The following is a 12,573-nucleotide window of genomic DNA, read 5'->3' as shown; positions in this document are numbered from 1 at the left end:
TGAAGCCAGATTCTGTCTCAGATCTTCCTGACTAGAAATTGTACCAATGTAACTATTCAATGTGCCACTGAGCAGCTTATAGGCAGTTTGGTATGGTGGGAAGAACACTGACTTTGATGGGGGCTTTAGGCATTTTTACTCTATTACATGTAAACCAAAATTTTTTAATATATTTTTTAATTTTAAATTCCAAATTCTCTTCTTCTTCTCTCTCTCTCTCTCTCTCTCTCTCTCTCTCTCTCTCTCTCTCTCTCTCTCTCTCTCTCTCTCTCCCCCTCCTTGAGAAGGCAAACAATTTGATATGGATAGTACATGTGCAACCATGCAAAACATTTCTATATTAACCATGTGCAAAAAAAAATGCAGACCAAAAATAAGAATAATGAAGTTTTTGAATGTAGATTTTAATCTGCATTCATATCCTATCAGTTCTTCCTCTGGAGATAGCATTTTTTCATCTTAAATTCTTCAGAATTGTCTTGGATCATTATGATGTCCAGAAAAGTTAAGTCAAACACTATACAGTATTGCTGATACTATGTAAAATGTTGTTCTTGTTCTGCTAATTTCACTTTGCATCATTTCATGTAAGTCTTCCCAGGTTTTTCCTGAAAGATCCTTCTCGTCATGTCTTAAGCACAATAGTTTTCCATTACACTCATATACCCCAACTTATTCAACCATTCTTCAATTAATGAGCATTCATTCAATTTTCAATTCTTTGCCACCACAAAAAGAGCTGCTATAAAATGTTTTTGCATATAATCCTTTTTCTTTTTTAAAAATCTCTATAGGATATATAGAGTTGCTAAGTGCTATTGTTGAGTCAAGGACTATACAGTTTTATAGCCCTTTGATGCTATGTCCAAATTACTCTCCAAAATTAAGTGGATTAGGGGCATCAGGTGGTGCAGTGGATAGAGCACTGGCCTTGGAGTCAGGAGTACCTGAGTTCAAATCTGGCCTCGGACACTTAATAATTTCCTAGTTGTGTGGCCTTGGGCAAGGCACTTAATCCCACTGCCTTGCAAAAACTAAAAAAAAAAAATTAAGTGGATTAGTTTATAACTTCACTAACATTAGATTAGTGTCCCAATTTTCACATTCCTTTCAACATTTATCATTTCCCTTTTCTGTCATATTAATCAATCTGATATATGTGATATGGTACCTCAGTTTTAATTTATAGTTTTCTAATCAATAGTTATTTAAAGCTTTTTCATATGATTATAGATAGCTTGGGTTTCTTCTTCTAATGGCCTGTTCATAACTTTTGACCATTTATCAATTGGGAATGATTCATATTCTTATAAATTTGACTCAGTTCCCTATATACTTGAGAAATTAACTCTTATCAGAACTCCTCAGTTTCCTGCTTTCCATCTATTCTTGGCTGCATTGGTTTTGCTTGTGCAAAAGCTTTTCAATTTAATTTAATAAAAATTATCCATTTTATAACTTATAATGGATGCTCTCTATGTCTTGTTTGGTCATAAATGCTCCCCTTATCCATAAATAAAATATTCCATGCTCCCCTAATTCACTTATATCACCCTTTAGGTCTAAATCATGTTCCCATTTTGACCTCATCTCAGTATATGGTGTGAGATGTTGGTCTAGACTTAGTTTCTGTCCAGCTGCTTTTTAGTCTTCCCAGCCATTTTGTGAAAAAGTGCATTTTTGTTCCAAAAGCTTGCATCTAGTGTTTGATCAACCCAAGACAATTACTATTGTCATTTACTACTGTATGTTGTATGATCCACCACTCTTTTTCTTAAGTAGCACCAGAGTGTTTTGATGATTACTGTTTTGAAATGACTTTGAAGTTAAAAGATCAACTTGAGTCTTTCTTCTGTCATTTATTTTATGCCCTAAAATAAGTTCCTTTTCCTATGAGGATCTCCTATCTATGTAAAGTAAAATATTTGGGTAAGATAATCTTAAAGAATTCCTTCAGCTCTGACATATGATTACTTTGTTCTGAACATGGTAGAATCATGTTGTGTAGATCAAGGTGATCTTTCCAAGGATGCAAAAGTGACCACATGCTATAAACTTGAAATGATGGTTATCTTTGTCTCCATCTCATTGTTCTCCCTCTTAGAGAATTGTAAAGATGTTTGTGTAGCATCATACAGTGTACACTGGATCCATAACTAAGAGATCTGAATTTGAACCCTTATATTATTGCTACCCCTATGGCACTGGGCAAGTCAATTCCCCTTTTATTCTCAGTTTTTCTAAGTGTATTTAATTGTTGAGACCACCTTCCCTGTTCCCATTCACATTAGCAGGCCAGGTTCATAGAAATTTAGCTAACTACTAATATGTTTGGGGTTCTAGGAGCAATCCTGAGGGATTGGGATTGGAATTTTAGTGCTGTTATTCATAAGTATCCATAGATGTGTTCTCCTTTGATAAATAATGAGTTAGCTCCTAGAAAAAAAAAATGATATTTCTAGAGAAACTGGGGGCCCATTTTCCATTTACACACACAAAATTCCTGAGAATCAGACCATAACAGTAACAACCACAACAATAATTGAAGTATATAACTTTTTATTCTTTAATTCTTTGTAAGCCCTGAGGGGAGTGAATTCTAACTTGGAGTACAATGATCATGAGATACACACATAGAGTGTATGTGGTAAAGGAGTATCTCCCAACTTCTTGCTCTAGAAGTCTTTGTTTTTCCATAAATGAATTTTTCATGAACTTTTCATGGGGTATAGTTTTGGTGTTGGGTAAGTCACTCAGATGCTCAGCAACACTGCCTCCCCAAAAGATATGACCTCTCCATGAGAAAGAGAGTTCATCTGTCTATAGAGTGTGGTATTTTGGATGAAGTCACTACTAGTATGGGTCCAGGAGTTTTCCTGACTACTGCATTGGCTCCTAACCAATCCTATCTGTTACTGGAGAGGATCACTCAATAGCCACTCTGTTATCTCAGTGCTCACAAGGTCAATACCTAGATATATCCAACTCATTTGGTGTTTGTTCATGTCTCAGATCCTGTGTGACCACTGCCCCAGTTGTAATGGACTCTGCTGCTAATTCCAATCATCAATGTGACCTCTTATTGGACCTCTGAATATCCTGAATTCACACAATTGCTGCCTTACTATATCACACAGAATACTTGTTTAACTATTATCTGGAAAGAATAAGCTCAAAGAGACAGAAGAAGGCATATGTTCACCTTTATCACACCAACTGGGAGATAGAAATCATGGCCCACTCCAATCCCAATCTAAGCCCAGTCCATAGTAATCCCTTCACCTTTATCCTCAATAACTATAAAAGAAAGAGAGTGTGAAATGGGCAAGTCTTCCCTTTTGTGTACACACTCAGGTCTGGATCAGCAACTCCTTAGTCATCAATTCTCCTGGCTCCAAAACCAGAAGGAAAAAGTCCTAAATGCTGAATTACACATGACTGGAAAATTGTTTCCCAAAATCTCCATGTGGTTGCATTGAAAGCAGGCAGAGACAATTTGGGTGTCTTTCAAAGATTGATCCTTATAGATAAATACACCCTTTGCTACCCATAAATTGAAAAGATTAAAATTGATGAACTGCAAGAATATTACATTTAAGGATATTTAAGAATAGAAGATCAATACCCTGTGCTTATACCATTACTATCCTTTTCAGAGTTAAAAAAAATCCTAATTTAATCCATCTGTATTCTTCTTGCATTGGAGAAGCAATCCCTATATAGAAAGTGATTTTTCCCCCTTCCTGACCACTTTACTACTTTATATTGTACAATTATGGTCTGCTCCCCAACTCCTTTTCAATCACTGCTTGATCTTTGAGGGGCCAACTTGGCATGGGAACTAGAGTCCTAAGGGCTCCTATGCTATTATGACCAGAGTGACTACACCCCTGTTTCCTGCAGGACCTGACTCCAATGCATGTCTCTCTGTAATGAATGAGCAAACTGTCCTGCTGACCAAGGCAAGCATAGCAGTCCCATGCCCTTCCCAGCACCTAGCTCCTTGAGTTTAGTCATCTAGCCTTGCTTCTCACAACTCTCAGGGAAGCTATCTGAGGGTAAGCAAAAAAATGCCTCCCTTCTGTGTTAGAGGGGCTTTGACAACACTCAAATACTCTTGGTATTACCCCTAATTCACTTAAGTTGTTTGTTCTATTTTTGAAGTTTTCTCTTTCTTTCTCTTCCCATTTCTTCTCTCTCTGCTTCAGTATGCTTCCTATTCTCATTCTGGGTGTCACTTTGCATGTTTGTCTTTGTGTCTCTTTCTAAGTCTCTTGTTTCTACATTTGTGGATGTCTTTTCATATTTATCCTCAGACTCTACAGGAAAAAAAAAAGGTATAAGCACAGGATCTAGAGCCAAAAGTAACCTTATCTCTCTTATACTTCCTCTCTCTCCCTCTCTCCCCTTTCATCTTTCTCTTTCCTTTCCTCTTTCATTTTTTCTTTCCCTCCCCTTCACCTTTCTTTCCATATCTCTCTCCCCTTCTTTTTCTATGTGTTTCTCTCCTCACTCTGTCTCTGCATGCATCCTCTCTCTGTGTATGCAACTTTCTACCTATTCTTTACTCTCACTGTACTGTGTGTTTTTCTTCATATTGTTCCAATCTATCTCCATCTCTCTCCTTCTTATGTATATACCTCTTTTCTTCATATGTATCTCTCTGTCTCTCTCGCACCCAGCCTTGACCAACCTATTTAGAACATCAGAACCATAGCCATTAGGGATCCTTTCTCCTGGTGCAAAAAACAGTCTTGTGGCTAGAAACACAGAGGACAGCTTGATAAGGATGTGATGGTGTAGGATTAGGAGATGCTCCAAGCATGGTCATGCTTATGCCAGGATGGGGATTGTTGATCCTTAGTGGAGTTCTCCCTCCATTCCTATGGGATCTGGGGAGAGCACAGAGGGATGACAGAGACCACACAGATGTGACTCCTGGATTGCACAGGAAGGTGACAAAGCTAGAATGATCACAAGTGTTTCCAGCGCCCTTATGGGAACCACAGACACTGGAGTCCTGATTCAAAGATGAGAGGGGCATTGTGGTTTGTGGATAAGATGTTCACCCTGAAATTCTTGGTCTTCAAGCTTACTCCAGCTATAGGGAAGCTCATGAACATGCACATCAGTCCAGATATATAGGCCTGGATCCTAAAAGAAAATCCTGAGTTCCAAAGGAATCAATTCTCTTCTGTCAAAGGAAGAGTCAGATGAGCTGATCTCAAAGGTCTCTGCCCCCTGGACGTCTAATCCTTTGACTCTGTGGCTTTGTGGACTTTGTCTCGGCACAGTGACAGTCTTTGTTTTTCCCCATAGGCAAATAGAGGTTGCCAAAAGTATTGGGAGAATAATGAGAAGTAACTGAATCAAAATCATGCAAAGGAAGTAAGTGCTGAAGAGGATAATCAACATCCTTTCGGAATAGATTTCCTGCCAGGGAGACAGGAGCAAAGGGAACATGGTCCCCAGGGGGCCAAGGCAGCAGACAGTGGTCCTGGAAAGGAGAGAAACAGCAGAACTTCCTGGAAGAGAGTCTTTCAAGTGTGATATCAGTACAAGAAGGGAGGGGGCTGAGCTCTCTGGACAGCAGTGAGACGAGGAGAGGTTCACCCATTGAAGATGTCTTTACTTTCCCTACCTACCTGACCCACTCCAGGAGAGAGACAGTCAAAAGAAGATGCTGAATAATGAATATGGGATGAGCGTTGGGCTTGAAATTTTGTATTTTAAGCTTCCAGGGAAGGTTCTATTTGGGAAATTTCATAGATATGATCTGATCTAATTTAATTGAATTCAGTTCACTTAATGCATTGAAAAGGAGAAGAGATTTGGATGTAGAAGACCTGAGTTTGAATTATAGCTCTGCTATTTTTAAACCTGTGTGATATTAGGAAAATGAATTCACCCTTCTGGGTCTCTATTTCCCTATCAGTTTGAGAGGACTGGACTAACACAGGAATCTTAGCCGGGTGGTACAATGGATAGAGTCCTAGGGTTGAAGTCAGGAAGATCTGAATTCAAACCTAACCTCAGACACTTACTAGCTGGGTAATCCCTGTCTGCCTCAGTTTCCTCATTTGTTAAAATAAGAATGATTCTAACATCTACCTCCCATGTTATTATGTTAATAAAGAACTTTGCAGAGTATATAAATGTTAGCTGCTAGTAGTAGTAGTATTTTGTCAAGGCTTCCTTTGACACTAGTCTAGTCTATGAACCCTTTCTCAGAATAATCTTATTAAATGCATAAATTATATGCATAGTTACAAGGGAAGCCAAATATATTTAAATAAAGCTATTTTTAAATATAAGTCCATAGACCCTAGGTTAAGCAGTCTATAAGGTCCTCTTATAGCTATCTCAGAGGCCATGCAATCCAACTCCCTCATTTCACAGATGAGAAAAGTGGAAAATAGAATAGTAATATCAGTCAGTCACAAGTCATTTATGAAGGACCTACTATGAATGTCAGGGGACATAAAACTTATAATAAAAAGAAAACAAAAGACAGTCCCTGACTTTCAGGAGCTCCCCAAAGTCACACAGACAGTAAGCAACCAAGTTGAGATTTGAACCCAGGTCTTCTTACTATAGATGACCAACTCTGAAGTCCTATTTGGAATAAAGAAGCATGAATTAAATAGTGCCTTCTAAGGAGAAGACATTCACAGAGGTGAAAAGTGACTCAGTCCCTACACTCATAAAGTTTATAATACTAATGGACATAAAATATGCCCACAAATAAATAAGAAAAATGGAGTGGTGGTAGACTGTGGTAGGGGCAAAGGGAAGATTCCCAGAAGATGCTCTCGGAAATAGTGAAGAGGGAGGGATTCTTTCCAACTGGGAGAAATTAGGAAAGCCTTTGGAAAAGCTGATACCTGAGCTGGATTCCCAGAGGAAGAGGATTTCAAAAGGCAGAGATAAGGAGGGAGTGTGTTCCAGGCTCCAGGGCTGGCCTGAATAAATACTTAAGGACTAAAAGGTTGGAGGAAGATCAGAAAACAGCCAGTGTTCCAGTTTGGCTGAGACACAGAGGACAAGACAGTAATATAAAAGAAAACTAGAATGATGGGTTAGATACCAATTGGAGGGTAGGGATAGGGAGGTATGTTAAAAGTATTTTATCCTTAAATCCATTGGGAATCATTAAAGGTTTTTGCCAGGACACTGACACCATCAAATAAGTTCATTAAGAAGATTAATTTGACAGTGGTGTAAACTTTGGGTTTGGGAGGGGAACACATAGTAGGAAATTAATATTTTTTTAATATTGACTAAATGAAAGACTGAAAGCAAGGAGGGCAATTTGGAGACTAAGTGGAAAAACTGATGCCAGGAAAAGAAACAGTCAAAGTCATACTGATTATTAGGTGAATGTAAAGTCTAGCCCTGAAACCACAGCAACCTAGAGACAGAATGTAGAATGTTAAAACATGTGCCATAGAATGCTAGATAGAACCTAGACTAGAGCTTACAACAGAGAATATAAATTGTAAGTACAGGAAAGGACCATAGATCATGGATGTCAGATCAACAGAAAACCCTTAGAACAGAGAATATCAGAGCTAGATAGTATCCAGTAGACTATGGAAGCAGGAAGGGATGAGAGAACAGAGAATATCAATATCAGAGCTAGAAATGACTTCAGGGGTCATCTAGATTGGGGGCTATTTGCTTATTCTGTATCATGGATGATTTCTTTGGCAGTCTGGTAAAGGTGATAGACCCCTTTCTCAATATATTTTTAAATGCACAAAACAAAAGCACAGTATTACATTATTATTTTGAAATGGCATTTTCAATTTTTTTTTTAATTTGTGACCTCTAGTCCAAGAACTCTTGGGTAGATAACAAAGGAAAGAGACCGAGAAGTCGCACAGCTCATAGATTGCAGAAATAGGATTAGAACCCATGTATCTGGACCAAGTTCAGTTTAGTCCAATTTTTTTCCATTACTCTAAATTTTCCCAGTTGTTTTTTTTAAACTATTTTGGGGACTGGGAAGTAAAAATATCAGCTCATAAAAAGCTCTTGCTGAATGTTACCAACATCAAGCCAGTCCTGCTCTGCGGACCCGCCCAGGAATAATGGGGGAAAGCAGTGTGGGTGCCCTACAGTCAAGCCTCACCTCTCTGAGTAGGGTAGGTACCACCTCCCCAGCTTGTTCCGGCCTGGAACAACACTGTGGGTCCCTATCAGATTATCATACAAAACAAGGGCAATTAATTTCTCTGCCCTTATCTTATCTCCCCGATCTTACAAGCTATTTCAAAGTTGAGTTTCTCATTTCCAGTTCCTGAGAGCTGTCTGCTACATGGCTAAAGTTCAGAAATCTATAATTCAAACTCCCAAAGCCAACTTCAACGGACGGAATACTCTTCCCACGCTGGGTTTTTCATAATTGGTTTTCAGAGTGGTCTGTCCTGCGATGTGTAATTGTTAGCAGTTGTAAAAAGATAACTCACATTTTTTTAGAGCTTAAAGCTTGCTCTGTGCAGATAAAAACTGTGACAAATTATGTTCTCCCAAATCATAAAAGTCTAGAGACATGTTAATAACCGAAGGTGAAGTTTCATTTAGAGGTCAGTAGGAGCTATTAAAGTGGTCAGTAATTCCAGGCTTCGCCAGTAGTGATTTGACCATATCACTTATCTACTCCAGCCCATGCTTAAGTATCTCCCTCAGTGAAAATATAATCCATGGAGAGTAATACGGCAGGTCAGGGGTAACTGTGGAGAAAAGCAATATTGTCGGAATAAACCCAGCTTTCAAGTAGCGACATTCAAATTCACCCAGTCCATTAAATGTTTTGACAGTAACCATTTTAATGCTGCTTTGGGGGAACACATTAAATGGGGGATGCATAGAAAGAGGAAGGGAGAGAAAGTAAAGAGATTGGAAGACGGTAGGTGAGGAGGAGAGAGAAGAGGAAGAGGGAGAGAGGGATGGTATAGAGATGGAAGAATAATGGAAGGAAAGAGAATAAGAAATGGGAGAGATTGAGGAGGATCAAAATCAGAATGAGTAAAGGGAAAATGAAAAGAGAAGGGAGAATAAAAGAGAGAGTGATGTGCAAGAGAGAACAAGAGAAGAAAATAGAGAGGTAGAGGGGTTTTAAGACTAGAGAAGAGAGAAAGGAAAGGAGGGAAACTGAAAGAACAAAGGAAGTTCAAAAACTTCGATAAAAGAAAGCAATACGTCAAAAAAAAAAAAACCCAAGATGTTTTAAATTTCTTCTTAATTTCCAGACCTGAAAAGTAGGTTTCCATTAAAGCAAAGGTGGAGGTGACTGGAAAGAGAGCTGCTGGGGAAGTGGAAGCTCCAGTCAATGAGAATTCAGACCAAAGCATTATCTATAAATTCACACTAGTGGGTGGGGAAGAAGGGTTGAAGTCAAGTCAAGCACTAAATTATTAGAAAATGAATGGTACTAACTCGCCCATTGCTTGGATGAGTTCAACTGATTCCTTTTCAAAAGTGTGTAGTTCTATCTGTGAAATGAAAATTCTGATGTATTAGTGTTTCTCAAGCAGATACTAAGAGAATAAGCTACTCTGGTAAAATAGGATGGGGGTGGGGTGGGGGGTTGCACAGCCTTGAGATAATTCATTCTGAGCTAAAGGAAGAGAGTGGGGTAACAACAGTGATTGACGTAGATGAGCTCTGAGGTTTCTTCCCACTCTGGCTTCATGGAGTGGAAAGAATTAGGTGGGAGTCAGGAGAACTGAATTCTAGCTCAGCCCTACCATTACTTATTGGATAAACTTGGTATATATCACTCTCCCTTTTTTGAGCCTCAGTTTTCTGTGAAATGAGTGGGTTGGCCAGGATCTTAGAATCACAGATTTTGAGATGTAGACACCTTATTTTATAAATGAGGAAACTGAGTCCCAAGGGATGTTACTGGGGTAGTAGCTAGTTTTAAAAGAAAGTAAGCATCTGATGCTGGATTCAAACCTGGTTCTTTCTGGTTCCTAGTTCAAAGCTCCATACAATCAACCACACTCCTTCTCCCTTCAAGCGCTATCCATTGGGGTCCTAACAAGTACTAGCCAGCAAATGAGGAAATTTCATTTCTAATCTCCACATATGTTATGGACTTTGAGAACATTTCCCTTTTCCTGGACTCATATTCCTAATTGATAAAATGAGTGCTAGATAAATATATCAGAGCCCTTCCAAATGTCATTCAGGTATCTAGATGATACAATAGATAAAGTAATTATCTTTAAGTCAGGAAAATTTAAATTCAAATCTTCCCTCAGACAGGTATCAGCTGTGTGCCTACTCTGTGTGACCTTGGATGAGTCACTTAAAGTCTATCTGCTTCAGTTAAATAGGAATAAAAAATACTATCTACCTCACAGTTTATTGTGAGGATCAAATGAGATCATATTTTATATTATTTAGTATATTGTTTATTATAATATTTAGTATAATGTCTTGAACACAGTATATAAATGCTTACTTCCTTACCTCTCTTCTCTAACATGTTTCCACCTATTTTGTACATTTACAAGTTTAATTCAAAACTATTTGAATCTACTTTTTTAATTCTCATAATAATTTTAATGGTCATTATTTTGGGGATGCATACATACATACATACTTTTTGAGAGGAACAGGGCAACTGGACCATGATTTAATTGATCTAGGGATTGAGAAAGTTATGAAAACTGTCTCTTCCAGTGAGTGAAGATTGGCAACTCATCTGAGACTACATTTGAATTCAGGTCTTCGTGACTGTGCCCAGTGCTTTATCTTTTGGACTACCTATTCACCTCAACAACGCATGTACATATTTATAGGCACATATATAGACAGACATATGTTTATATGTATATATATATATATGTATATATATATATATACTAAACATGTCTACTTTGTATATGTATCTACACATTTTATTATATTATATATTATACATACCTATACTTATTTCTATCAGCACTGTCTGGTTGAGCCATGGGCTGAGTCTGCTCAGCCCATGTTTTCTGTCTAAACAACTTCATATACATTCTCAGACAGCTTGCATTATATAACTGGCTGCAGCAATATACTCATGTACACAATGGGTGTATTTTTCTCAAGGCAGACTTGATTTACTAATGTTTTATTGTGGTGAGAAATGCATTTCAGAGCAGACAGTCTGTTTGAAAAAAAAATCTGTACAACTTAGTTTTTCTATAATGTAGAAATCTTAATGGCCAAAAAATAAAAACTTTTTTTAAAAAGGTTTTAAGAGACACACTCAAGATCAGAGCATCACAAATAATTCTAGTAAAAGTATTTTAAATGCATTATGAATGCCCATAATTATATGCATATTTTGCTTCTTTGTAGATCTGTCTGCTACTTAAACATTGGGAAGTTAAATGGAAGTTAAAATCTATTGTAAGTCCTAAAATCATATCCTATTTTCCCTAGAGCTTCAAGCTTCACAAAAAAAAGCTTCCTTTATTTCAACAACCATGTGATGTGCCAGTATTCCTCATCCCATTTTATAAAGGTATTGTTAAGTGTTTGGGGTAAGAATTTGAACCCAGATCTCCTAACTCCAATGCTATTGACATTTCAGGGTGGAAAAACTTTGTCAAGTCTAACCTGAAGCAACTAGACAAGAAGTGGTGATCACTGAGTTCCCCTTCCAGTTGTAGAGCTCAGGGTCTTTTCACTCTCCAGAAATGGGGAGGAATGATGGAACAAACTTGGGATTTGAAGTCAAGAGAGACTGAGTTTGAATCCAAATTTCAATGTTTATTGCTACTACATGTCTTTTTCTGAGACTCAGCTGCCTCATCTACAAAACACAAACAAGGATTCTAACTTTTGTTGGTATGAGTAGAGGGCTTTGTAAAAAAATACAATATGGGTTGCTTCCAATATGGTAGAAAGAATACAAACCAGAAAGTCAAGGGACTTAGATTCAAATTCTGCTCTTGTCAATTACTGACTGTAAAACTTTGGATAAATCCCTTCACTTTTATGGGTATCTATCTACCTTCTCATCTGAAAATAAGAGGACTGAAATAGAGGACCCTCAAACTCCATAATCCTATTTTAGCACTCCGCTCTGAATCACTTCCCTAATTTGAACTGGACTAGAAGATTAGGTTTCCAGTCAGTACAATAATAAATATTTATTACTGTAATGCCTACTATGTGTGACCCTTGGGAATGATTACTTCTCTCCTCAGAATAAGAGGTTAGATGATTTTAGTACTGTAATTCACTACTCCTCCTCATGTGGTATGCAATAACCAATTAACAACAATTATGTTTTACAAATAAAAATTTACTGAGATCTGAGGACCCCCTTGCATATTATAAGGTCCTTGGGGAGAGTGGGCTCAAACTTAAAGCATGAAGCTAATGAGGCATATTAGTAAGAAACACGTGATGATGAGGGGTACCTCATGACAATTGAAGTCCTTTTCTACCTTTGAGGAATCCACTAAGTCTATTCTATTTATGTTGATGGACTAGTTGCTTCCGTTTCAGCTGACCCAGCTTCTTAAAGGGTACAGTGTCTTGGCTGATAGGTCAGTTCACTGTTGGATAAAT

General features: G+C 37.9%; 1 protein-coding gene across 2 annotated transcripts in view; it reads left to right on the top strand.

The window, feature by feature from the left end:
* Positions 1-12,573, top strand: part of MAF (MAF bZIP transcription factor) — a 505,697-nt gene that overhangs the window by 256,983 nt on the left and 236,141 nt on the right. The gene's annotated exons all lie outside the window — the stretch shown is intronic.

Source organism: Macrotis lagotis, chromosome 1 (genome assembly GCF_037893015.1).
Source record: "Macrotis lagotis isolate mMagLag1 chromosome 1, bilby.v1.9.chrom.fasta, whole genome shotgun sequence".
NCBI classification, from domain to species: domain Eukaryota; kingdom Metazoa; phylum Chordata; class Mammalia; order Peramelemorphia; family Peramelidae; genus Macrotis; species Macrotis lagotis.
The sequence above is the reverse complement of the archived record's forward strand: the minus strand, read 5'-3'. Positions and strand labels throughout refer to the sequence as shown.